The sequence below is a fragment of the Oncorhynchus gorbuscha genome, linkage group LG06, assembly GCF_021184085.1.
Source record: "Oncorhynchus gorbuscha isolate QuinsamMale2020 ecotype Even-year linkage group LG06, OgorEven_v1.0, whole genome shotgun sequence".
NCBI classification, from domain to species: Eukaryota; Metazoa; Chordata; class Actinopteri; order Salmoniformes; family Salmonidae; genus Oncorhynchus; species Oncorhynchus gorbuscha.
In genome coordinates, this window is record NC_060178.1 from 32,504,047 (window position 1) to 32,531,617 (window position 27,571).

Consider the following 27,571-nt stretch of genomic DNA (forward strand, 5'->3'; position numbering starts at 1 on the left):
TCGCTAATTTCTATCGGCGTTTCATTCGTAATTTCGGTCAAGTTGCTGCCCCTCTCACAGCTCTTACTTCTGTCAAGACGTGTTTTAAGTGGTCCGGTTCCGCCCAGGGAGCTTTTGATCTTCTAAAAGAACGTTTTACGTCCGCTCCTATCCTCGTTACTCCTGACGTCACTAGACAATTCATTGTCGAGGTTGACGCTTCAGAGGTAGGCGTGGGAGCCATTCTATCCCAGCGCTTCCAGTCTGACGATAAGGTTCATCCTTGCGCTTATTTTTTCTCATCGCCTGTCGCCATCTGAGCGCAACTATGATGTGGGTAACCGTGAACTGCTCGCCATCCGCTTAGCCCTAGGCGAATGGCGACAGTGGTTGGAGGGGCGACCGTTCCTTTTGTCGTTTGGACAGACCATAAGAACCTTGAGTACATCCGTTCTGCCAAACGACTTAATGCCCGTCAAGCTCGTTGGGCGTTGTTTTTCGCTCGTTTCGAGTTTGTGATTTCTTACCGTCCGGGTAGCAAGAACACCAAGCCTGATGCCTTATCCCGTCTGTTTAGTTCTTCTGTGGCTTCTACTGATCCCGAGGGGATTCTTCCTTATGGGCGTGTTGTCGGGTTAACAGTCTGGGGAATTGAAAGACAGGTTAAGCAAGCACTCACGCACACTGCGTCGCCGCGCGCTTGTCCTAGTAACCTCCTTTTCGTTCCTGTTTCCACTCGTCTGGCTGTTCTTCAGTGGGCTCACTCTGCCAAGTTAGCTGGTCATCCCGGTGTTCGAGGCACTCTTGCGTCTATTCGCCAGCGCTTTTGGTGGCCGACTCAGGAGCGTGACACGCGCCGTTTCGTGGCTGCTTGTTCGGACTGCGCGCAGACTAAGTCGGGTAACTCTCCTCCTGCCGGTCGTCTCAGACCGCTCCCCATTCCTTCTCGACCATGGTCTCACATCGCCCTAGACTTCATTACCGGTCTGCCTTTGTCTGCGGGGAAGACTGTGATTCTTACGGTTGTCGATAGGTTCTCTAAGGCGGCACATTTCATTCCCCTCGCTAAACTTCCTTCCGCTAAGGAGACGGCACAAATCATTATCGAGAATGTATTCAGAATTCATGGCCTCCCGTTAGACGCCGTTTCAGACAGAGGCCCGCAATTCACGTCACAGTTTTGGAGGGAGTTCTGTCGTTTGATTGGTGCGTCCGTCAGTCTCTCTTCCGGGTTTCATCCCCAGTCTAACGGTCAAGCAGAGAGGGCCAATCAGACGATTGGTCGCATACTACGCAGCCTTTCTTTCAGAAACCCTGCGTCTTGGGCAGAACAGCTCCCCTGGGCAGAATACGCTCACAATTCGCTTCCTTCGTCTGCTACCGGGTTATCTCCGTTTCAGAGTAGTCTGGGTTACCAGCCTCCTCTGTTCTCATCCCAGCTTGCCGAGTCCAGCGTTCCCTCCGCTCAAGCGTTTGTCCAACGTTGTGAGCGCACCTGGAGGAGGGTGAGGTCTGCACTTTGCCGTTACAGGACACAGACTGTGAGAGCCGCCAATAAACGCAGGATTAAGAGTCCAAGGTATTGTTGCGGCCAGAGAGTGTGGCTTTCCACTCGCAACCTTCCTCTTACGACAGCTTCTCGTAAGTTGACTCCGCGGTTCATTGGTCCGTTCCGTGTCTCCCAGGTCGTCAATCCTGTCGCTGTGCGACTGCTTCTTCCGCGACATCTTCGTCGCGTCCATCCTGTCTTCCATGTCTCCTGTGTCAAGCCCTTTCTTCGCACTCCCGTTCGTCTTCCCTCCCCCCCTCCCGTCCTTGTCGAGAGCGCACCTATTTACAAGGTACATAAGATCATGGACATGCGTTCTCGGGGACGGGGTCACCAATACTTAGTGGATTGGGAGGGTTACGGTCCTGAGGAGAGGAGTTGGGTTCCGTCTCGGGACGTGCTGGACCGTTCACTCATTGATGATTTCCTCCGTTGCCGCCAGGATTCCTCCTCGAGTGCGCCAGGAGGCGCTCGGTGAGTGGGGGGGGTACTGTCATGTTTTGTCATTTATTATCTTGTCTTGTCCCTGTGCTTCCTTCTATTCGTTTCCCTCTGCTGGTCTTATTAGGTTCTTTCCCTCTTTCTATCCCTCTCTCACTCTCCCGCTCTCTCTTCTCTCTATCGTTCCGTTCCTGCTCCCAGCTGTTCCTATTCCCCTAATCAATCATTTAGTCTTCCCACACCTGTTCCCGATCCTTTTCCCTGATTAGAGTCCCTATTTCTCTCCTTGTTATTCGTTTCTGCCCTGTCGGTTCCTTGTCTAGAATTCACCGTGCTGTGTTTGTGTATCGCCCTGTCGTGTCGTGTTTTCCTCAGATGCTGCGTGGTGAGCAGGTGTCTGAGTCTGTCTGGTTCAAGTGCCTTCCCGAGGCAACCTGCTGTTCACCTGCTGTTCAAGATCGAGTCTCCAGTTTGTCCTCGTCATTTCGAGTGAAAGTTGTGTTTTTTGATTGTATTTACTTTACTGGATTAAAGACTCTGTTTTCGCCAAGTCGCTTTTGGGTCCTCTTTCACCCACGTGACATATACTTCCTGCTCTATTCAATAATGCTAATATGTATAGACACACGTGACAGAATGTGTGCAAAAAAACTAAACGCCAGTGTGTGCATGTTACAATGGGAATCACATACCGTACTGATTCATTTGACTGAACAAAAATGTTGAGATGATGACTATTTATGAAATAATTATGTCGGCCCATATGATGCACACTTTAGTAAAAAAAAAAACTTTAAAAAACTTGACAATGGTAACAATGTGTTCTGTGCAAGAAGACATTTCTGCCAGCCCAAAGTCACGCACTGTTCCCAGCCTGCCTCCGAAGGCCCCGACCCCCAAAATACCGTTTAAAACACGTCACACTCCTTTAGTGCGTCTGACAGAGTCAGAGAGATTGACGGACAGGAACAAACAGAGCCGCGGAGACCTATTATAAAATGTGCCATGACTTAGGAAGACGAGTAATTCTGACCCAGCTACTGAAGTATCATTACTACGTGTCATTTTGTACAACATGTAGGTCCTACTTCAGCACATAAATCTGTCTCTGTCTAGGTCAATGTGCCCTTTGTCTCCAGTGTGAGTGTGAGTGTGTGTGTTCTTCAGTGTGAGATACACAGTGTGAGATAATATGAGTGTATGCAGGCAGGTACTCAAGCCTATGTACTTAGAAACCTGAGCACTGGCAGTGGATAGATTTGACATTGTCTTCTTCCACGCTGAGAAAAAGAACACGACTCTAAAGTGTCTGAAATAAGAAGAAAAAAAACTAATGATAAAATGCCTCTCTCCCTCCTTGCTTTGGCACTGTTTGGTGCCAGCAGAACACAGAGACCTAGAATGCAGATAACCAGACGGGGGGGGGGGGGGGGGTTCGATATTTCAACAACCTGAAGTAAACATTACAATACATAACTCTTTGTGAGTGTAAAATCAAGACAATTCCAAATAAAGTGTGAAGGTACTGTCAAAGGTATTACAAGCAGGTGGGAGTGCAATATACATCATGGAATATGTCATTCACAGGTAGAGTGTGTGTGTGGCTGCCGGCCTGCAGAGCCCCCCTCCAAACAATAACTCCCCCTGAAGAGGAGGAAGACAAGATGCAGAGATACAGGGACAATGTGCCACTCTGACACTGATGCGAGAGACTCATCCAGGAGGCTGTGGCTCTGACGCAATTTACCGGAGGTGGCTTCAGGCAATGTCATTTCCCCCCAGGGTGTGTGTAAAAGGGGGCAGGAGAAAAGGGAGAATAATCGTCTTAAGTCTGTGGAGATACGTACTATAACGGTGTCACAGGAGGCTGCTGAGGGGAGGACGGCTCATAATAATGGCCCGAACGGAGCAAATGGAATGACATCAAACACCTGGAAACCATGTGTTTGGTGTATTTGGTACCGTTCCACGAATTCAGCTCCAGCCAATAACACGAGCCCGTCCTCCCCAACTGAGGTGTCACAAGGCTCCTGTGATGTATGTGTGGGCAGAAAATGAACGAATAGTTGAAAACAGCTGAATAGACAAATGGAGATAGCCCCACCTTCTGTACATTGTGGACAGAAACTCACTACTAGAAAATACGACAGTAATGTGTTCTGGAGGATGCTGTGGAGGCGTGTGAGGTGTGTTAGTGAGGGATTGGGTTCCACAGTCACCTCCGAACAAAGAATGCCTGTCTGATGTAATCCTAGACGGTGAGGGCGACCGCCGACACCGATGGCGTTGTTGAGTTGCGGGTCGTTGTGCAACTGACTGACCTGATGTACTCCATCGCTGGCTGTGTAGACGGAGGTGGACTGTTTGAGGCGGTCTCGGGCATGGTCTCAAACACCCCCTCCACTGCTGTATGGGCCCTCTCCATAGTCAGCTCCTCAGGATTACCACACCCTAGGGAGGGAGGGAGAGGGAGAGAGAGTTTACACTCTCATGCAGAATTCTAGTCATCAAGCATCTCTCTCAGAGACGGCCAGAAAGAGAACACATTTTCTAGTTTCTAATGAATGAACTAGATTACCGCAGTAAAGCCAGGAGAAGGAGTACAAGAGGCCTTTTATTTACCACAGGGAACCTCATGTTTATTTATTTTTACTTAACCTTTATTTAATGAGGCAAGTCAGTTAAGAACAAATTCTTATTTACAATGACGGCCTACGCCAGCCAGGCCCTAACCCGGACGACGCTGGGCCAATTGTGCGTCGCCCTATGGGACTCCCAATCACGGCCGGTTGTGATACAGCCTGGAATCGAACCAGGGTCTGTAGTGATGACTCTAGCACTGAGATGCAGTGCCTTAGACTGCTGCGGGACTCAGGAGCCCCCTGTGGCTCCACAGGAGCCCCCTGTGGTGTCCAGGGGTAGGTAACGTTGACACCTGTGTCTCTCCCCCTGCTAAGGAATTTTACATGAACATTTTAGTCATTTAGCAGACGCTCGTATCCAGAGCGACTTACAGGAGCAATTAGGGTTAAGTACCTTGCTCAACAGATTTTTCACCTAGTTGGCTTGGGGATGCGAACCAGTAATCTTTCAGTTACTGGCCCAACGCTCTTAAGCGCTAGGCTACCTGCCTGTGGTTGCCATTGGTTAATGAGAAGACAGAAAATACATATAAAAGCAACCATGAAACCAAATGAGGAAGACAGCCACGCTCTGCTCCGAGAGACAAACACCTGGGATGAATACTGCTACATACTGCAGACGACAGCATCAGGTCTACTGCCAAACAGTACAATTACACAAGATCATCTGGGTTTTTCTTCTCCTAATGGAACAGTTATATACAGTGCATTTGGAAAGTATTCAGACCCCTTGACTTTTTCCACATTTTGTTACATAACAACCTTTGATCTCAAGCAGATTCAAGTATTTTGTCTCCCTCATCGCCAGTTAAAAAACAACAACAAAATGTTTTTTCTTCGTCATTATGGGGTATTGTGTTTAGATTGTTGAGATTTGTTTTAAGTGATATACATTTGAGAATAAAGGTGTAACGTAACAACATTTTGAAAAAGTCAAGGGGTCTGAATACTTCCCAAATATACCGTATGTAGACTACTAGCTTAGAGGTCAGAGATCAGCCCAACAAAGCCTCCATATCAATTGAATACTTTTCTACTACTGTCCAACAGTTCAGGCTTTCCTCCCTAATAGGAAGACAACTACTGACCAACAGATTAACACTGTGAATTGACTTCCTGTGAGCTCAGAGGAGAGAGCAAACCAATATAAACCCAGTAAACCCAATGTACAGAACAAGATAAGTGGCTAAAAACAGTACATTGCAGTGATCTGGAGAAGACCAGTCCAAGCCATTCTGTTGTTTTTCTTAATGCAGATTGAACAACTTTCGAGGGTTAAGTGAGCTGCCTGTTTTTTTTGCTAGATAAGATTGTCCAGACAGCTAGACTCTGACTAGGTTTTCCATCAAACCATGAAACAAAGGCCAAGCACTTCATTTAACCTTACATAACTAAATGTAAGAACCCCCTCCCTCTTTGGGGGAAAGCACATAAGTACATTGTGTGTGTGTGTGTGTCCCTTTATGTGCAAGTGTGTCTGCAGGCAAAAATCTCCATTCGCCATTAAATATCCATAAAACTTCTTCCAGAAGAAATCTCTTTGGTTCAAGCTTGCCAAACAAAACTGAACGGGAGTTTATGCCCATGTATGAATAAACCGACTTGAACATTGGGATGATTTTGCCCATAATGCCCTCTGAAGTCTGCAGGATCTGTAATTTAAGTCAACAGCGCAGGCCAGTTGTATTTTGGTCCGATCTATTTCGGAGAGTGGGATGTATCCACACGCACTCCGACATCAACACAGAGAGATAATATACACAAAGTGACCTGACTCACTGCCAGGACTGTCAGGATTTCATCTGTATTATATAATGGTTATTGTTCGGTCCTTCTCCTCCAAATAGAGCTGAAATCATATTTAGCCCTAGCGGGTGTGTTGATAGCAGTTGCTCGCTATTGGAATGTAAAGCGTCTCGCTCTGTGTCTCTCACTTCCCCGTCAGGCGGCTGGGTTAGCTCATAGGAAAACAGCCCTGCTCTCCTATCAGATGGACAGCAGTGTGAAGAGAAAGAGGGTCAGATGTGGGCTTTATCTTTCCAAAACAAGAACATGCATGTAAGACGGCTTGCACAGGGGGGGATTCTTGCAAAACTACTTAAAAAGTGTGAGTGAGAGTGAGAGTGTGCGTGCGTGTGTGTGCGTGCGTGCGTGTGTGTGTGCGTGCGTGCGTGCAAGCGAGTATAAACTCCCCCCAACGTATGCTAACCAGCTACATTGACGGTTAGAACGCCTGACTCACAGTTCAGATGAACTCACACTGACAACCCCCGGGGATGCATCATAGCCATGTCATTCTGCTATAGTGAGGGTGTCAGCATGTATATCGTGAGGGTACTGTGATGGGGGTTGAGGGAGGATGTAGAGCTTGAGAGGGAGAGGGAGGAGGGAGCGTGTGTGGAGCGTGAGAGGGCTGGTTGACTGGCTGCCAAAGCACACATTGCTGCAGGTCTGGAGCTGACTGCTGGCTCTGCCAGGACAGGACACAGTCTGTGGTTGAGATGTTGATCATGCCACTGCCACGGAGCCCACGCCACGGCACCAAGCAGCCCAACCCGGCCCAGGTGCTGCTTCTCTGACAACAGCTAGTTGGAATGAAATGTCCGTGGCAGAACGCTATGCTGTCTTCCTCTCAGGTAACTCTGGGACAGATCTACCCCAGAACTAAGCACTAACATTAGTGTGTGTGTGTTTTGTTACAATTCTGTGTTACTTATGCATGCATAATCATGCATATGAAAGTGTATTTTTTATTAATGTTTTTTTTGTGTTACCAAATCTTTATTAATTTAGTTGGCACTACACAAACTCAAAGCATTGATCACCATGATCATGCCACAGAGCCAGAAAGAAACAATAAATGTAGCAGGTAAAGAAAATAAGAAAATAAGTGAGCCTCCACCCCCGACCTCCCACCCCATTCCCCCAACATGTCTCCATCTAACATCCCACCCCATTCCCCCAACATGTCTCCATCCAACCTCCCACCCCATTCCCCTAACATCTATTTATCCATCCATCTATCCATCCATCCATCCATCCATCCAACCACACACCCCATCCCCCAACATGTCTCCATCATCCAACAACCCACCCCATCCCCCAACATGTCTCCATCCAACCACCCACCCCATCCCCCAACATGTCTCCATACAACCACCCACCCCATCCCCCAACATGTCTCCATCCAACCTCCCACCCCATCCCCACAATATGTCTCCCTCATCCAACAACCCACCCCATCCCCCAACATGTCTCCATCCAACCTCCCACCCCATCCCCACAATATGTCTCCATCATCCAACAACCCACCCCATCCCCCAACATGTCTCCATCCAACCTCCCACCCCATCCCCCAACATGTCTCCATCCAACCACCCACCCCATCCCCACAATATGTCTCCATCCAACAACCCACAACATGTCTCCATCCAACCTCCCACCCCATCCCCACAACATGTCTCCTCCCTTTCATCTACACTGATTGAAGTGGATTTAACAAGAGACAGCAATAAGGGATCATAGATTTCACCTAGATTCACCTAGTTAATCTATGTCATGGAAAGAGCATTTTCAAACGACTAAACAACTGTTAATTTAGAACCACTCAGTGTACAAAACATGATGTTCTCAAACCATTACTGTCCACGATATCGGTAAGGGTGCGGATTACACATTTGGAGGGGGGGGGGGGGTGCAAAGGTCCGCCCTCCAGATCGCAAGGCATTTTGAAATATTGGAACATCGGCATGCCATTTTGATTCCTAGTAAAAAATGTATATACTGTATACAGTATATATTTTGTTTGTAATTTTGGGCTTTATAAATGGTAAAAAAAAAAAAAAAACACATACAAATAAACAGAGTCAAGTATATTTGTCCAGGCCTCAATTGTTTCTTGACCGGTACCATTCATTCTGACTGTCGATAACTATAAAGTTATACCTTCTAATAGTAACAGTTACTATACCTTTTAATAGTAACTGTATCCACTGGCGAATTGGGAGAGAGTGAGGTGATTGCCATCAAAGAGCCAACATATTTTTCGTGGCAGTGCTGCCTGCCAGCAGTAATGGTCTCTGATGAATTTTGTAACTCTTTCCCAGAAGCGTTTAACTGCAGGGCACGCCCACGTCACATGAAGAAAAAAGTTCCTACCTGATTTAGGGAACACAGTGAACAGTTGGTAGTTGGGGCCAATTTCATCCTAAAACGTTTCCTTGGTGTAAATACAGTCTTTTCCACTTAAAAGGTTGTTCAGATTCTCTTAGATCTGTGGGCCATACTTTTATAATGGCTAGCTCAGAATATGAGCTTTCCAAAAGTGTAAAAATATATATACACTGCTCAAAAAAATAAATGGAACACTAAAATAACACACCCTAGATCTGAATGAATGAAATATTCTTATTAAAAACTTTTTTCTTTACATAGTTGAATATGCTGACAACAAAATCACACAAAAATGATCAATGGATATCAAATTTATCAACCCATGGAGGTCTGGATTTGGAGTCACACTCAAAATTAAAGTGGAAAACCACACTACAGGCTGATCCAACTTTGATGTAATGTCATTAAAACAAGTGAAAATGAGCCTCCACGTGCCTGTATGACCTCCCTACAACACCTGGGCATGCTCCTGATGAGGTGGCGGATGGTCTCCTGAAGGATCTCCTCCCAGACCTGGACTAAAGCATCCGCCAACTCCTGGACAGTCTGTGGTGCAACGTGGCGTTGGTGGATGGAGCGAGACATGATGTCCCAGATGTGCTCAATTGGAGGCAGGCCTGGGGAACGGGCGGGCCAGTCCATAGCATCGATGCCTTCCTCTTGCAGGAACTGCTGACACACTCCAGCCACATGAGGTCTAGCATTGTCTTGCATTAGGAGGAACCCAGGGCCAACCGTACCAGCATATGGTCTCACAAGGGGTCTGAGGATCTCATCTCGGTACCTAATTGCAGTCAGGCTACCTATGGCGAGCACATGGAGGGCTGTGCGGCCCCCCAACGAAATGCCATCCCACACCATGACTGACCCACTGCCAAACCGGTCATGCTGGAGGATGTTGCAGGCAGCAGAACGTTCTCCACGGCGTCTCCAGACTGTCACGTCTGTCACATGTGCTCAGTGTGAACCTGCTTTCATCTGTGAAGAGCACAGGGAGCCAGTGGCGAATTTGCCAATCTTGGTGTTCTCTGGCAAATGCCAAACGTCCTGCACGGTGTTGGGCTGTAAGCACAAACCCCACCTGTGGACGTTGGGCCCTCATACCACCCTCATGGAGTCTGTTTCTGACCGTTTGAGCAGACACATGCACATTTGTGGCCTGCTGGAGGTCATTTTGCAGGGCTCTGGCAGTGTTCCTCCTGCTCCTCCTTGCACAAAGGCGGAGGTAGCGGTCCTGCTGCTGGGTTGTTGCCCTCCTACGGCCTCCTCCACATCTCCTGATGTACTGGCCTGTCTCCTGGTAGCGCCTCCATGCTCGGGACACTATGCTGACAGACACAGCAAACCTTCTTGCCACAGCTCGCATTGATGTTCCATCCTGGATGAGCTGCACTACCTGAGCCACTTGTGTGGGATGTAGACTCCGTCTCATGCTACCACTAGAGTGAAAGCACTGCCAGCATTCAAAAGTGACCAAAACCTCAGCCAGGAAGCATAGGAACTGAGGAGTGGTCTGGTCACCACCTGCAGAACCACTCCTTTATTGGGGGTGTCTTGCTAATTGCCTATAATTTCCACCTGTTGTCTATTCCATTTGCACAATTTACTTGTGAAATGTATTGTCAATCAGTGTTGCTTCCTAAGTGGACAGTTTGATTTCACAGAAGTGTGATTGACTTGGAGTTACATTGTGTTGTTTAAGTGTTCCCTTTATTTTTTTGAGCAGTGTATTATAGAGATCAGTCCTTCAGGAACCCAGATTATTTATTTATAAATCCCATCATTGGATGGTTTGGTAGTTTGGTTTCCCAAGGGACTCCATAGGCCAGAATAGCTGGTTTAAGTTGTAAATCTAGAAAAAAGGAGTTGCCTGGTAATGTGTACGTATCTTTCAAATCTGTGAATCACAGGTCTGTGAGAGCCAGAAATCTTGCTTGTTTGTAGGTGACCAAATACTTATTTTCCACCATAATTTGCAAATAAATTCATTAAAAATCCTACAATGTGATTTTCTGGATTTGTCTCTCCTTAATTTTGTCTGTCATAGTTGAAGTGTACCTATGATGAAAATTACAGGCCTCTCTCGTCTTTTTAAGTGGGAGAACTTGCACAATTGGTGGCTGACTAAATACTTTTTTGCCCCACTGTAAGTATTCCCACCCTGAAGTCAATAGATGTTAGAATCACCTTTGGCAGTGATTACAGCTGTGAGTCTTTCTTGGTAGGCCTCTAAGAGCTTTGCACAGACTGATTTTACAATATTTGCCCATTATTATTTTTAGAATTCTGTAAGCTCTGTCAAATTGGTTGTTGATCACTGCTAGACAGCCATTTTCAAGTCTTGTCATAGATTTTCAAGCCGATTTAAGCCAAAACTGTAACTAGACCACTCAGAAACATTTAATATAATCTTGGTAAGCAACTTCAGTGTAAATTTGGCCTTGTGTTTTAGGTTACTTTCCTGCTGAAAGGTGAATTTGTCTCCCAGTGTCTGTTGGAAAGCAGACTGAACCAGGTTTTCCTCTAGGATTTTTCCTGTGACTAGCTCTATTGCGTATATTTTTATCATAAAAAAACAACAACTCTCTAATCCTTGCTGATGATAAGCATACCCATAACACGATGCAGTCACCACCATGCTTGAAAATATGAAGAGTGGTACTCAAAGTATGCCTCTGTGGGTGAGATCAAAGCATGGACGTATCAAAGTATGCCACTGTGGATGAGATCAAAGCATGGACGTATCAAAGTATGCCACTGTGGATGAGATCAAAGCATGGACGTATCAAAGTATGCCACTGTGGATGAGATCAAAGCATGGACGTATCAAAGTATGCCACTATGGATGAGATCAAAGCATATCCACAGGTGTGTGTTTTGTTGCTCACGTTTCCATGGTTTGTCGGAGCTCCTGTCTGTACATCCCCAGAGATGAGAAAACAAACGCAAAATAGGTAAGGACATGAGATGTTGTTTTCCACCGTGAGGACAGACTGTACAGCACAGAGATTGATGTGCTGTGTTGGACTTGCCACAAACATAACACTTTGTATTCAGGACATAAAGGTTTTTCCAGTTTTTGCAGCTTTACTTTAGTGTCTTTAAGCAAACATGATAAATTTTTTTCAATATTTTTTATTCCGTACTGGGTTTCTTCTTTTCACTCTTCTTCTTTTCACACTTCTTTTCACTCTGTCATTCACTCTGTATTATAGAGTAACTACAATGCCGTGAGTTAGGAAGGACACCTGTATCTTTGTAGTGACTGGGTGTATTGATACACCATGAAACGTGTAATTAATAACTTCACCATGCTCAAAGATATATTCAATGTCTGCTTTTTAAAAATGTTACTCATCTACCAATAGGTTCCCTTATTTGTGTGGCATTAGTGGTTGAATCTTTGTTTGAAATTCACTGCTTGACTGAGGGACCTTACAGATAATTGTATGTGTGGGGTACAGAGATGAGGTAGTCGTTCAAAAATAATGTTAAACACTGTTATTGCACACAGACCAGAGAGTCCATGCAACTTATTATGTGACTTGTTAAGCACAATTTTACTCCTGAACTTATTTAGGATCGCCTTAACAAAAGGTTTCAATACTTATTGACTAAAGACATTACAGCTTTTATTTTTAATTCATTTGTAAAAATGTTTAAAAACATAATTCCACTTTGATATTATGGGATATTGTGTGTAGGCTGTGACACACAATCTCAAATGAATCCATTTTAAAATCAGGCTGTAAGAGCAAAATGTGGAGAAAAAAAATCAAGGGGTGTGAATACTTTGATGGCCATTTTAAATATTCCTAACTTTTATTTGTGCATGAATGTGTGTCTGCTCCTATTACTACACATGCATAGTGTGTATATGGTTTATGGCTGTTTGTCCCTGCAATAGCTCTGTGCCTGTAATGGCCTTGCGAGTGCAGGTATAACGTACAGTAACAGGTTTCTGTGGTACAACAGAAATAGAGAGCTAATAGAGAGCTTTTAGGCCCATTTACCAGATCCATGATCAATTCACAACTAATGTGATGTTGCCCCTGACCTCTAGTATCACAATGACCCTGCTACTCAGAGAGAGAGAGAGAGAGAGAGAGAGAGAGAGAGAGAGAGAGAGAGAGAGAGAGAGAGAGAGAGAGAGAGAGAGAGAGAGAGAGAGAGAGAGAGAGAGAGAGAGAGAGAGAGAGAGAGAAGAGGAGAGAGAAAAAGAGGGAGGGAGAGTGCGAGTGAGATAATGTAATAGTTTGTGTTAAGTAGATCAGTGAGAACATGCACAGGCAGTGTGACAGGAAGTGACCGATGTAGACTTTCTGGAACATTCTTAATGAGGTCTAATAGAGCAGTAGGAACCTGGGAGGCGATGCTGAGTACCTGGCTGGGCAGGGGGGACTCAGCGAGATGTGCATAATAGGTGACGTGCAGAGGTGCATCTAACCTACCAGCTAACCACCAATTAGTGTGCCAGAAATAGAGGAGCAGGAGAGACAAAGAAGGAGAAATAACCAATAAAATAATCTGCCCTGTTGCTACACGCTGACTGGAAGCTTTAAAGGCATAGATATATACGCACACACAGTCTCTCAGCTCTAACTAGTGAATTATGGGCATAAACTGTCCTTCTGGAAAAAATGTGAGGAAGAACAAAAGACATTCCGGTCTATAACTTATTACTCATCACCAGCACCCAGCTCTTCTTTCAGGATCCACTCCACTAGAGAATATTGAATTAGAGTACACTGTTTGTGAGCCTCCCATCGCAGTGCTAGAGGCATCACTACAGACCCGGGATCAATAACTACAGACCCGGGCTGTATCACGACTGGCCGTGATCGGCGCACAATTGGCCCAGTGTCGTTTGGGTTTAGCGGAGGGTTTGGCCTGGGGTGCTTTACTTGACTCATCACTCTCTAGCGACTCCTTGTGGCGGGCCGTGCGCCTGCAGGCTGACCTTGGTCGTCAGTTGAACGGTGTTTCCTCCGACACATTGGTGCGGCTGGCTTCGGGGTTAAGAAGTGCGGTTTGGCAGGTCGTGTTTCGCAGGACACATGACTCGACCTTCGCCTCCTGAGCCCATTGGGGAGTTGCAGCGATGAGACAAGATCAAAAAGGTGGTAAACACAAAAGAAAACAAAAGGAGTACACCGCTTGTCTCTTTAATAACCTCCCAAACACTGCCCCAGAGATCCAACCACAGAATAGAAGACTAATCGTTCCAGATGTCTCCCTGGAATGTGGAGAACAGACAGTGGAACCAACTATAAATAACTTGGGCTGGTTTTGTAACCTGAACGAAATTCTATTTTGGTGTGAGAAAAGAGGAGAGGAGGTGCTTTTGCTTCTTCAAAGGAAGAGAAACCGAAACACAGATTCCTGGGGATATGGAACCCTGGAGATGAGGAACCGTCAGAGCTTATATAAGTCTTTCCACTTAATCCCCTGTGGAATGCTGGCTGGGTACTGGGAGCTCCGGCCTGGCTCCTGCATCCCATTCCTGTCTTCAGGAATCCCACTGACAGAGTGTGCAGGAGGAAGAGTATACAGCGTAGGAGTAGGGCAATACAATATGAGTAAGTGAGGGGTAAGGAAGTGGGCTTCTTCTAACACGTCATGAATATTAGTTCTCTCTGTAAAGCTAGGTGTTAGTCATGTCCCAGGAAATAACCTAGCATCCGGTCTACCCTTTCATCCCCATGGTAACAAGGTAATGTATGGTCCAGTGGACAGCATCTCTTCATCAGCCAGACGCTATGTGTTGCTGCTCTACAGTCAGACCTGCTGAGACACAGAGGGATAGTAGTGGTGGGGTCTGAGGTCAGAATATAGAGTAAACTTAGCCAGTACACTGTGGTCACTCGAAGTCAGGGTCGGTCGGGGCTGTACGTGGGGCTGTTGGGCGGAGTGAGCAATGGCCAATGAGAGAAGAAGCCCGGTGAAGGAGTACATTAAGTATGGAGAGAGCAGTTCAAATGATACACGGTCAGATACAATGTCAAATCCCCCAAAAAATCTATCAATGTTTATGTGTCGTACACAGATTAGCAGATGTTAAAGCAGGTGCCGAGAAATGCTTACGCTCATAGCTCCAGCTGTGCAGTAAACGCCTAACAGTTCAACACGAATACACTAATAGTTCCAAAGAATGTGTAGCAGTTTATAGACAAACGTCATCACAGAGCTATTTTTCTAAACCATTGGACAATGGTTATGAACTGAAATAATGTTCATACATTATATCCTTTTGATTTAGAGTGTGATTTATTTATTTTTACATAGGAGAATAGCAGTTATGAATTGGGATATTGTTACACTTGCATGTTTTGACAGGAATATCGTGACAGAGTTTTAGAATATCATGAATCCCAGTATTACCTCTATATGTACAAACCGTAATAAGCCTTTATATGGTTTGGGCAAACATGAAGTTATTATTTTACACATTTTCTCATTGGATTATTGTACTTGCGCAACTGCTCATTTGATGAAAATGTATTGGCACAGGAAACCCATGACACATAGCTAGCCCAATGACCCTGTCTCACACACTTCTTCAGGGGTCAGAGTTCGGACGTAAGCTCTGAACGAACAAAACGGCCCATCAGTCCAGTTATAATGGCCTGACTGGTCGTAATGATTTCCCGAAGACAAAGAATTCCTGATGTTGGAATGGCCAGATTCCGGTTTTACACCCTAATCCTCTTCACTGTGATCTGAGGCACTTGACAGAGAACACAAGTCCAGCTAAAGAGGCCAAGATCAGATCTCTCTCTCTCTCATCCTTCCAATAATTCCTGCACTCAGTGTTATGCAAGTCAGCTATGCAGGGATGGATCTTATTCATAAACAAATGGGCCAAAATTGTGGATCTATGAGTGTATTCACTGTGTTTGAGATAGAGATAGATACTGGCTGGCTAGTCCTCCTTTCCTTAGGTATTTTGGACATAGTCAAATCTGAGGCTGAGAGCTGTGAATGAGCTCATCCCTGTAGTCTACAGTGTTTCCACAGGCCTCTGTCTGTACTGCTGAATCTCTCAGACTGACCGAGTCAGACTACAGATGGGGCCCGAGAGACTGGTCTACACACTCTCTATACTCTCACAGCACCCTACGCTTCTCACCTCTTTCTGAGTGTCCAATGTGCGCATCAAAGTATGCCACTGTGAATGAGATCAAAGCATGGACGTATCAAAGTATGCCACTGTGGATGAGATCAAAGCATGGACGTATCAAAGTATGCCACTGTGGATGAGATCAAAGCATGGACGTATCAAAGTATGCCACTGTGGATGAGATCAAAGCATGGACGTATCAAAGTATGCCACTGTGGATGAGATCAAAGCATGGACGTATCAAAGTATGCCGCTGTGGATGAGATCAAAGCATGGACGTATCAAAGTATGCCGCTGTGGATGAGATCAAAGCATGGATGTATCAAAGTATTCCACTGTGGATGAGATCAAAGCATATCCACAGGTGTGTGTGTGTTTTGTTGAGGTGCCCACGTTTCCATGGTTTGTCGGAGCTCCTGTCTGTATATCCCCAGAGATGAGAAAACAAACGCAAAATAGGTAAGGACATGAGATGTCGTTTCCATCGTGAGGACAGACTGTACAGCACAGAGCTTTGTGTTTATAGATAAGCATGTAGGTCAGTGATCATCATCCTCAGATGTCCTGCACTCTCTAAAAAGCCATGAGGAGATCAAGCAGCAGGCAGGAGCAGGGGACAAGCCCACTCCAAGGTTTACGTGTGTGTGTGTGTGTGTGTGTGTGTGTGTGTGTGTGTGTGTGTGTGTGTGTGTGTGTGTGTGTGTGTGTGTGTGTGTGTGTGTGTGTGTGTGTGTGTGTGTGTGTGTGTGTGTGTGTGTGTGTGTGTGTGTGTGTGTGTGTGTGTGTGTGTGTGTGTGTGTGTGTGTGTTTTAGGGAGTGAGAGTTATGAAGGGGAGAATGAGTGTAGATCTAAGCAGAAATACAGGTCACTCAATCAGAATGGGCTTGCAAGTAGGCCACTGTGTATGATGACTGTGGAGACAGTGGCTGTTAATCACAGGGTAATGATTCGCTCAATTTGCCACAGGCAGCTGTAATTTAACTGTCTGACTGCAAGGGTCTGGAAGTAATCAGGCCACTACCTTAGTTAATCTGTGGCGCCTCCTCACACGCACGCACTGGCTGTCAATGTTGACACTTAAGGACTGTTTTTGATTCTAACACCTGATCATACGCAGGCAAAACAAGAAAATACCAAGATTCTGTCATTCAACAAGGTACTAAAGAACAAACTTGAGACCACTTCATAGACAAATACAGAATATCTGCTGCACAGAATGAGAATAATCTCTCTCACTCTCACAGTCTCTCTCACTCTCACAGTCTCTCTCACTCTCACTCACTCACTCACTAGCCTGCATCAAACATCTCCTCCCCTGTCTCACACACACACAAACATTTTATGTTATCTTCAGCATCAGCTTTACTGCAACGCCCGCAGCTTTAGAGTGAGGGATGCCTTTACCCAGTGAACGCAACTCATACACTACAGTCAGAGGTGTGCTCTTTGATCTGGTTTCCCTGTCACCTTCCCGTCATCTCTCCTAAGCAGGGGAAGCCCAACAACTTCCCATGCTGTCCTTCATCTCTACAATTATAGTGATGTGTGTTCACAGGTGTGGTTATGCCTATATGTGTGTGTCTGAATGAGTGTGTATCATAAAAGCAGTGGTTATATATTTCTGATTTAGACACAAAGTACTACAGTTCTGCAACAGTATTTTGCTTGAAATATAAAACAAAGTAAGAGCGGCGGTTGTGTACTTTTTGACACTAAATGGATCCTTGTTTAATAATGTAATCCCCATCAGAAAACTTCAGGTTAGCTGCATGGATAACTGGGTCTGGTAACCCTCTCCCTGTCTCGTACATTTACCATGAATTACACAACCACAGCCACACACACACACACACACGCCTTACTATACTTGTCAGGACTTTTTGGGGACCAACAACTGATTCCCATTGAAAAAACTACTAAACCTAACCCCCAAATAGACATGTATTTGAAAACACATCTGAAAGAAAATGTATTGAAATGTTTGATTTTTTTATTTCACCTTTATTTAACCAGGTAGACAAGTTGAGAACAAGTTCTCATTTACAATTGCGATCTGGCCAAGATAAAGCAAAGCAGTTCGACACGTACAACGACACAGAGTTACACGTGGAGTAAAACAAACATACAGTCAATAATACAGTAGAAAAATGAGTCTATATACGATGTGAGCAAATGACGTGAGATAAGGGAGGTAAAGGCAAAAAAAAGGCCATGGTGGCAAAGTAAATACAATATAGCAAGTAAAACACTGGAATGGTAGATTTGCAGTGGCAAAATGTGCAAAGTAGAAATAGAAATAATGGGGTGCAAAGGAGCAAAATAAATAGATAAATACAGTAGGGTATAATTTACAATTATAAATTATAACAGTATAATTTAATTGAGGGTTGATATAAATTATAATAATAAAACATATTTGGTAGCCACCCAACCACCCATAGTTCAGCTATTTTACAGTAATCTCCATCTTTTTAGTTATTTAATTTCACCTTTATTTAACGAGGTAGGCTAGTTGAGAACAAGTTCTCATTTACAACTCCAACCTGGCCAAGATAAGGCAAAGCAGTGTGACAAAAACAACGACACAGAGTTACACATGGAGTAAACAAATGTACAGCCAATAACACAATAGAAAATCTGTATACATTGTGTGCAAATGAAGTAAGGAGGTGAGGCAATATATAGGCCAATAGTAGCGTGATTACAATTGATCAATTAACACTGGAGGGATAGATGTGTGCAGATGAGGATGTGAAGTATAAATACTGGTATAAATAGTGGTGTGCAAAAGAGCAGAAAATAAATCAATTAAATATGGGGATGAGGTAGGTAGTTGGATGGGCTACTTACAGATGGGCTGAGTACATCTGTAGCGATGGGTAAGCTGCTTTGACAGCTGATGCTTAAAGATAGTGATGGAGATATAGGGAGTTTACTCTCTGAGTTTTTCCTAGCCACCGCGCTTCTACACCTGCATTGCTTGCTGTTTGGGGTTTTTGGCTGGGTTTCTGTACAGCACTTTGAGATATCAGCTGATGTACGAAGGGCTATATAAATAAATTTGATTTGATAAGTCTCCAACTTCAGTGATTTTTACAATTTGTTCCAGTCATTGGCAGCAGAGAACTGGAATGAAAGGCGGACAAAGTTGTGTTGGCTTTGGGGATGACCAGTGAAATATAGCTGCTGGAGCGTGTGCTGCGGGTGGGTGTTGTTATAGTGACCAGTGAGCTGAGATAAGGCGGAGCTTTACCTAGCAAAGACTTATAGATGACCTGAAGCCAGTGGGTCTGGCAACGAATATGTAGCGAGGGCCAGCCGACGAGAGCATACAGGTCGCAGTGGTGGGTAGTTTATGGGGCTTTTGTGACATAACGGATGGCACTGTGATAGACTGCATCCAATTTGCTGAATAGAGTGTCGGAGGCTATTTTGTAAATGACATCGCCGAAGTCAAGGTTCGACAGGATAGTCAGTTTTACGAGGGTATGTTTAGCAGCATGAGTGAAGGAGGCTTTGTTGCGAAATAGGAAGCCGATTCTAGATTTAATTTTGGGTTGGAGATCTCTGCCATATCAAATCATATGACACTCATTGTAACTTGTGGTCATCTTGGTTTATATATGTATCCAATCTTCTTACCGTTTACTCTACCCCTTTCACTCCCAAAGTTCCCTACAAGGCTATTGGCCTGGCTACATTCCTCTTCCTGATTGTAATTGGCACCCTTCTCCGAGCAGGATCCATATAGGTTGTATTTTCCTACTAGCACGGACTTTGCAGATAACTACTTTGAGGGAAAATGTACTTGCTACGACTGTGTTATGTGGTTGTCTCACCCAGCTATCTTAAGATAAAAGCACAAACTCTAAGACGCGCTGGATAAGAGCGTCTGTTAAATGACTCAAATGTAAATGTAGTGGAATAACATGGAAATCGGGTCTAGACTTTATTTTCCTTATCCATTATTATCATCATAAAATATACCCCATAAAAGATATAATGAATCTTTTTTAACTACAGTGCCTTGCGAAAGTATTCGGCCCCCTTGAACTTTGCGACCTTTTGCCACATTTCAGGCTTCAAACATAAAGATATAAAACTGTATTTTTTTGTGAAGAATCAACAACAAGTGGGACACAATCACAACCCTGAATCTATAAACATGGGCAGCCTCATATATATTATCCTGACCAACTTTCCCTCCAAATAGACCTCTGCTGTTTTCAATCAGGATCTCAGCGATCACTGCTTCATTGCCTGCATCCGTAATGGATCCGTGGTCAAACGACCACCTCTCATCACTGTCAAACACTCCCTAAAACACTTCTGTGAGCAGGCCTTTCTAATTGACCTGGTCCGGGTATCCTGGAACGATATTGACCTCATCCCATCAGTAGAAGGAGGCCTGGTTGTTCCTTATAAGTAATTTCCTCCCAATCTTAAATAAGCATGTCCCATTCAAAAAATGTAGAACTAAGAACAGATATAGCCCTTGGTTCACTCCAGACCTGACTGCCCTTGACCAGCACAAAAACATCCTGTGGCATACTGCATTAGCATCAAATAGTCCCCCTGATATGCAACTTTCAGGGAAGTCAAGAACCAATACACACAGTCAGTTAGGAAAGCAAAGGCCTGCTTTTTCCAACAGAAATTTGCATCCTGTAGCTCTAACTCCAAAAGGTTCTGGGACACTGTAAAGTCCATGGAGAATAAGAGCACCTCCTCCCAGCTGCCCACTGCACTGAGGCACCGACAAATCCACGATAATCGAGAATTTCGCTACGGCTGACCATGCTTTCCTCCTGGCTACACCAACAGCCCATTTCTCATTCATCCAAATCCAGATAGCTGATGTTCTGAAAGAGCTGCAAAACCTGAACCTGTACAAATCAGCTGGGCTAGACAATCTAGACCCTCTCTTTCTATAATTATCCTCAGCCATTGTTGCAACCCCTATTACTAGTCTGTTCAACCTCTCTTTCGTATCGTCCGAAAATTCCTAAAGATTGGAAGGCTGCCGCAGTCATCCCCCTCTTCAAAGTGGGTGACACTTTAGACCCACACTGTTACAGACCTATATCTATCCTGCCCTGCCTTTCTAAAGTCTTCGAAAGCCAAGTTAACAAACAGATCACTGACCATTTCGAATCCCACCGTACCTTCTACGCTGTGCAATCTGGGTTCCGAGCTGGTCACGGGTGCACCTCAGCCACGCTCAAGGTACTAAACGATATCATAACCGCCATCGATAAAAGACAGTACTGTGCAGGTGTCTTCATCGACCTGGCCAAAGCTTTCAACTCTGTCAATCACTGGATTCTTATCGGCAGACTCAACAGCCTTGCTTTCTCAAATGACTGCCTCGTCTGGTTCACCAATTACTTCTCAGATAGAGTTCAGGCCTGTTGAACGGACCTCTGGCAGTCTCTATGGGGTTACCACAGGGTTAAATTCTCGGGCCGACTCTTTTTATCAATGATGTCGCTCTTGCTGCGGGTGATTCCTTGACCCACCTCTTGACGACACCATTCTGGAGACATCTGGCCCTTCTTTGTCATGTTTTGTCTTATATTGTCTTGTCATTATGCTTTCCCTTCTGTTCGTTTCCCCCTGCTGGTCTTATTAGGTTCGTTCCCTTTTTCTATCCCTCTCTCTCTCCCTCCCTCTCTCTCCTCTCTCTATCGTTCCGTTCCTGCTCCCAGCTGTTCCTCATTCTCCTACTCACTCATTTAGTCTTTCCACACCTGTTCCCTATCTTGTCCTCTGATTAGAGTCCCTATTTCTCCCCTTGTTTTCCGTTTCTGTCCTGTCGGATCCTTGTATATTGTTCACCGTGCTGTGTCTTTGTCTCGCCCTGTCGTGTCTTGTTTCCCTCAGATGCTGCGTGTGAGCAGGTGTCTGAGTCTGCTACGGTCGGTGCCTTCCCGAGGCAACCTACAGTTTATGGTCGAGTCTCCAGTCTGTCCTCGTCACTACGAGTGGAATTAGTTTTTTATGCTTTGTTTTCTGCTCCGATTTGTCTAGGAGTATTGCCTATTTCCTTTACTGGAATAAAGACTCTGTTTTCGCCAAGTCGCTTTTGGGTCCTCATTCACCAGCATAACAGAAGGATCCGACCAAGAATGGACCCAGCGACTATGGATTCTCTCTACTCTACTCTCGAGTTCCAGGGAGCGATGCTCGGCAGACACGAGCAGGAATTGTCTGCTGCTCGGCATGCCGTTGAGACCCTGGCCGCTCAGGTCTCCGACCTCTCAGGACAGTATCAGAGTCTTCGTCTCGTGCCACCAGCTACTTCCGGGTCTTCCGAGCCTCCGGAACCTAGGGTTAATAACCCACCATGTTATTCTGGGCAGCCCACTGAGTGCCGCTCCTTTCTCACCCAGTGTGATATAGTGTTCTCTCTCCAACCCAACACATACTCAGAGAGAGAGCTCGGATTGCCTACGTCATATCACTCCTTACTGGTCGGGCTCGGCAGTGGGGCACAGCTATCTGGGAGGCAAGCGCTGAGTGTACTAACAATTATCTGAACTTTAAAGAGGAGATGATAAGGGTTTTTGATCGTTCAGTTTTTGGGAAAGAAGCTTCCTGGTCCCTGTCTTCCCTATGTCAAGGTAATCGATCCATAACGGATTACTCTATAGAGTTTCGCACTCTTGCTGCCTCCAGTAACTGGAACGAGCAGGCGTTGCTCGCTCGTTTTCTGGAGGGACTCCACGCTAAGGTTAAGGATGAGATTCTCTCTCGGGAGGTTCCATCCAGCGTGGATTCTTTGATTGAACTCGCTATTCGCATTGAACGACGGGTAGATCTTCGTCACCGAGCTCATAGAAGAGAGCTCGCGTTAACTGTGTCTCCCCTCTCTCCGACACTACCATCTTTCCCCACTGACTCAGGTGTTGAGCCCATGCAGCTGGGGGTATTCGCATTTCGACTAAGGAGAGGGAACGGAGAATCACCAACCGCCTCTGTCTCTATTGCGGTTCCGCTGGTCATTTTGTCATTTCATGTCCAGTTAAAGGCCAGAGCTCATCAGTAAGCGGAGGGCGACTGATAAGCGCTACTAGACGGTCCTCTCCGTCAAGTACCTGTACTACCTTACCGGTCCATCTACGCTGGACCGGATCGGCAGCTTCCTGCAGTGCATTAATAGACTCTGGGGCGGAGGGCTGTTTTATGGACGAAGCCTGGGCTCGGGAACATGACATTCCTCTCAGACAGTTAGGGAGCCCACGGTCATGTTCGCCTTGGATGGTAGTCCTCTCCCCAGTATATTATGTGAAACACTACCTTTAACCCTCACTGTATCTGGTAACCATAGTGAGACCATTTCTTTTTGATTTTTTGTTCACCTTTTACACCTGTTGTTTTGGGTCATCCCTGGCTTGTGTGTCATAATCCTTCTTTTGATTGGTCTAGTAATTCTATCCTTTCCTGGAACGTTTCTTGTCATGTGAAGTGTTTAATGTCTGCTATTTCTCCTGTTTGTTCTGCTCCCTCTTCACAGGAGGAACCTGGTGATTTGACAGGAGTGCCGGAGGAATATCATGGTCTGCGCACGGTCTTCAGTCGGTCCAGAACCAACTCCCTTCCTCCTCACCGGTCGTATGATTGTTGTTCTGATCTCCTCAAGAAGCGTTTTGCATCCGCTCCTATCCTTGTTGCACCTGACGTCACTAAACAGTTTATTGTCGAGGTTGACGCGTCGGGGGTGGGCGTGGGAGCCATTCTGTCCCAGCGCTCCGATACTGACGATGGGGTCCACCCTTGCGCGTATTTTTCTCATCGCCTGTCACCGTCGGAACGTAACTATGATGTGGCTAACCGTGAACTGCTTGCCATCCGTTTAGCCCTAGGCAAATGGCGACAGTGGTTGGAGGGGGCGACCGTTCCTTTTGTCGTTTGGACTGACCAAAGGAACCTTGAGTACCTCCGTTCTGCCAAACGACTGAATGCGCGTCATGCTCGTTGGGCGTTGTTTTTCGCTCGTTTCGAGTTCGTTATTTCTTATTGCCCGGGTACTAAGAACACCAAGCCTCATGCTTTATCCCGTCTCTTTAGTTCTTCTGTGGCTTCTACTGTTCCCGAGGGGATCCTTCCTGTTGGGCGTGTTGTCGGGTTGACTGTCTGGGGAATTGAGAGACAGGTTAAGCAAGCACTCACGCACACTGCGTCGCTGCACGCTTGTCCTAGTAACCTTCTTTTTGTTCCTGTTTCTACTCGTCTGGCTGTTCTTCAGTGGGCTCACTCTGCCAAGTTAGCTGGCCATCCCGGCGTTCGAGGTACTCTTGCTTCTATTCGCCAGCGCTTTTGGTGGCCTACTCAGGAGCGTGACACGCGCCGTTTCGTGGCTGCGTGTTCGGACTGCGCGCAGAATAAGTCTGGTAATTTTTTTTCTGCTTCTGCTCCTGGTCTTGCTGGGTCTCAGTCTGTTCCCTGCCACCGCATCTCTCCTGTTCTTGTTCCTGCCCTTGCTGTGTCTCAGTCTGTCCCTAGTTGTTACTCTCCTGGCCTGTTTGGTCCTGTTTGCTCTAAAGCTTTCAGTTCTCTACCCGTGTCTCATTTTTTTTTAGAGTAGTACCCTAGTTTCCCTTTTTATCGTTTTCCGTTACGGTCCTGAGGAGAGGAGTTGGGTTCTTTCTCGGGACGTGCTGGACCGTTTGTGATCTATGATTTCCTCCGTTGCCGCCAGTGTTCCTCCTCGAGAGCGCCAGGAGGCGCTCGGTGAGTGGGGGGGTACTGTCATGTTTTGTCTTATATTGTCTTGTCATTATGCTTTCCCTTCTGTTCGTTTCCCCCTGCTGGTCTTATTAGGTTCGTTCCCTTTTTCTATCCCTCTCTCTCTCCCTCCCTCTCTCTCCTCTCTCTATCGTTCCATTCCTGCTCCCAGCTGTTCCTCATTCTCCTACTCACTCATTTAGTCTTTCCACACCTGTTCCCTATCTTGTCCTCTGATTAGAGTCCCTATTTCTCCCCTTGTTTTCCGTTTCTGTTCTGTCGGATCCTTGTATATTGTTCACCGTGCTGTGTCTTTGTCTCGCCCTGTCGTGTCTTGTTTCCCTCAGATGCTGCGTGTGAGCAGGTGTCTGAGTCTGCTACGGTCGGTGCCTTCCCGAGGCAACCTACAGTTTATGGTCGAGTCTCCAGTCTGTCCTCGTCACTACGAGTGGAATTAGTTTTTTATGCTTTGTTTTCTGCTCCGATTTGTCTAGGAGTATTGCCTATTTCCTTTACTGGAATAAAGACTCTGTTTTCGCCAAGTCGCTTTTGGGTCCTCATTCACCAGCATAACATTCTTTGGACACTGTGTTAACAAACCTCCAAACGAGCTTCAATGCCATATAACACTCCTTCCGTGGCCTCCAACTGCTCTTAAAACGCTAGTAAAACTAAATGCATGCTCTTCAACCGATTGCTGCCCAATACCCGCCCGCCCGACTAGCATCACTACTCTAGATATTCTGACTTAGAATATGTGGACAACTACAAGTGTCTGGCTAGACAGTAAACTCTCCTTCCAGACTCACATTAAGTGTCTCTAATCTAAAATTAAATCTAGAATTGGCTTTCCATTTTGCAAAGCCTCCTTCACTCACGCTGCCAAACATACCCTCCTAAATCTGACTATCCAACCGACCCTCTACTTCGGCGATGTCATTTACACAATAGTCTCCAACACTCTACTAAGCAAATTGGATGCAGTCTATCACAGTGCCATCCGTTTTGTCACCAAAGCCCCATATACTACCCACCACTGCGACCTGTATGCTCTCGTCGGCTGGCCCTCGCTTCATATTCAACACTAGACCCACTGGCTCTAGGTCATCTATAAGTCTTTGCTAGGTAAAGCTCTGCCTTATCTCAGCTCACTGGTCATCATAACAACACCCACCCATAGCACACGGTCCAGCAGGTATATCTCATTGGTCATCCACCAAAGCCAACACCACCTTTGGCCGCCTTTCCTTCCAGTTCTCTGCTGCCAATGACTGGAACGAATTGCAAAAATGACTGAAGTTGGAGATCTATATCTCCCTCACTAACTTTAAGCATCAGCTATCTGAGCAGCTTTCCGATCGCTGCAGCTGTACACAGCCCATCTGTAAATAGCCCATCCAACTACCTCCCTCATCCCCATATTTAATTGATTTATTTTCTGCTCTTTTGCACACCAGTATTTATACCCTTACTCCATTTGTACACACTGTATATAGATTTTTCTATTGTGTTATTGATTGTACTTTTGTTTATCCCATGTGGAACTCTGTGTTGTTGTTTTTTGTCATACTGCTTTGTTTTATCTTGGCCAGGTCAAGTTGTAAAGGAGAACTTGTTCTGAACTTGCCTACCTCGTTAAATAAAGGTGAAATAAAAAAATTAAAAAGATGGACATTACTGTAAAATAGCTGAACTATGGGTGGTTGTGTGGCTAAATAAAAGTTATTAAAAAAACTAAAAATGAATCGTATTTATCCTCTGTTATCCTCTGCAGCAGAGGTAACTCTGGGTCTTCCTTTCCTGTGGTGGTCCTCATGAGAGTCAGTTTCAGCATAGCGCTTGATGGTTTTTGCGACTGCACTTGAAGAAACACTTAAAGTTCTTGAAATTTTCCGGATTGACTGACCTTAATGTCTTAAAGTAATGATGGACTGTCGTTTGGTAATGATGGACTTGGTCTTTTACCAAATTGGGCTATCTTCTGTATACCACCCCTAACTTCACAACCCAACTGATTGGCTCAAACACATTAAGGAAAGAAATTCCACAAATGAATTTTGAAAAAGTCACACCTGTTAATTGAAATGCATTCCAGATGACTACCTTATGAAGCTGGTTGAGAGAATGCCAAGAGTGTGCAAAGCTGTCATCAAGACAAAGGTTGGCTACTTTGATTTGTTTAACACTTTTTTGGTTACTACATGATTCCATGTGTGTTATTTCATAGTGTTGATGTCTTAACTATTATTCTACAATGTAGAAAAAGTACAAATAAAGAAAAACCCTGGAATGAGCGTGTGTCCAAACTTTTGACTGGTACTGTCGTCCATTACGGCTAATCCTGAACTAAAAATAATTTTAAAATCTCCTTTGAAAATGTTTTTTTTTAGTCAAGACTTAATCTGTGTCTGGGAAACTGGCCCTAAATGTAAATACAGAGACATGATGTTTAATGCTGGGTCAGGATCTGCTATCTCAAACATGAATCCTTGTCATGAAAACAGTTTCTGGACATCTCAGGTTGTTCTCTGGTCACACAAAGCCACAGTGTCATCCTTTACAGGTGGTTCATTTCCAGGAAGAGAATCTAGGTCTGTTGTGCCCCCTACTGGACTACCCTGGAAAACCTACTCTGGAATTCCATTCATAAACGATTCAATCATACATTGAGGTGGCAGTCCAACCACTGCTGCAATAATAATTGTTTCAGGGTGAATGTATTGATGTATTTGATCATATCACAGTCTCCAACATTGGATACCTCATGAATAAATACTATTTTACTGTATGTCTCATGGATGGACCAAAACTCTTCCAGAACCTCTTCGAGGTAGTCTTACTTTATAGACATGTCATTAGTGCCCGTCACACAGGGAAACAATGCCCCCTTCTGGCTGCATTGGACACTGCCATATTACACTCACAATCCAAAATGCAGA

The 27,571-nt window shown here is 45.3% G+C and overlaps 1 long non-coding RNA gene across 1 annotated transcript in view; it reads right to left on the reverse strand.

The window, feature by feature from the left end:
- Positions 1-27,571, reverse strand: part of LOC124037854 — a 62,473-nt gene that overhangs the window by 17,582 nt on the left and 17,320 nt on the right. The window contains exon 2 of the long non-coding RNA XR_006839248.1: positions 4,291-4,420. This is a non-coding gene — a long non-coding RNA (uncharacterized LOC124037854). The remainder of the gene's footprint in view (positions 1-4,290; positions 4,421-27,571) is intronic.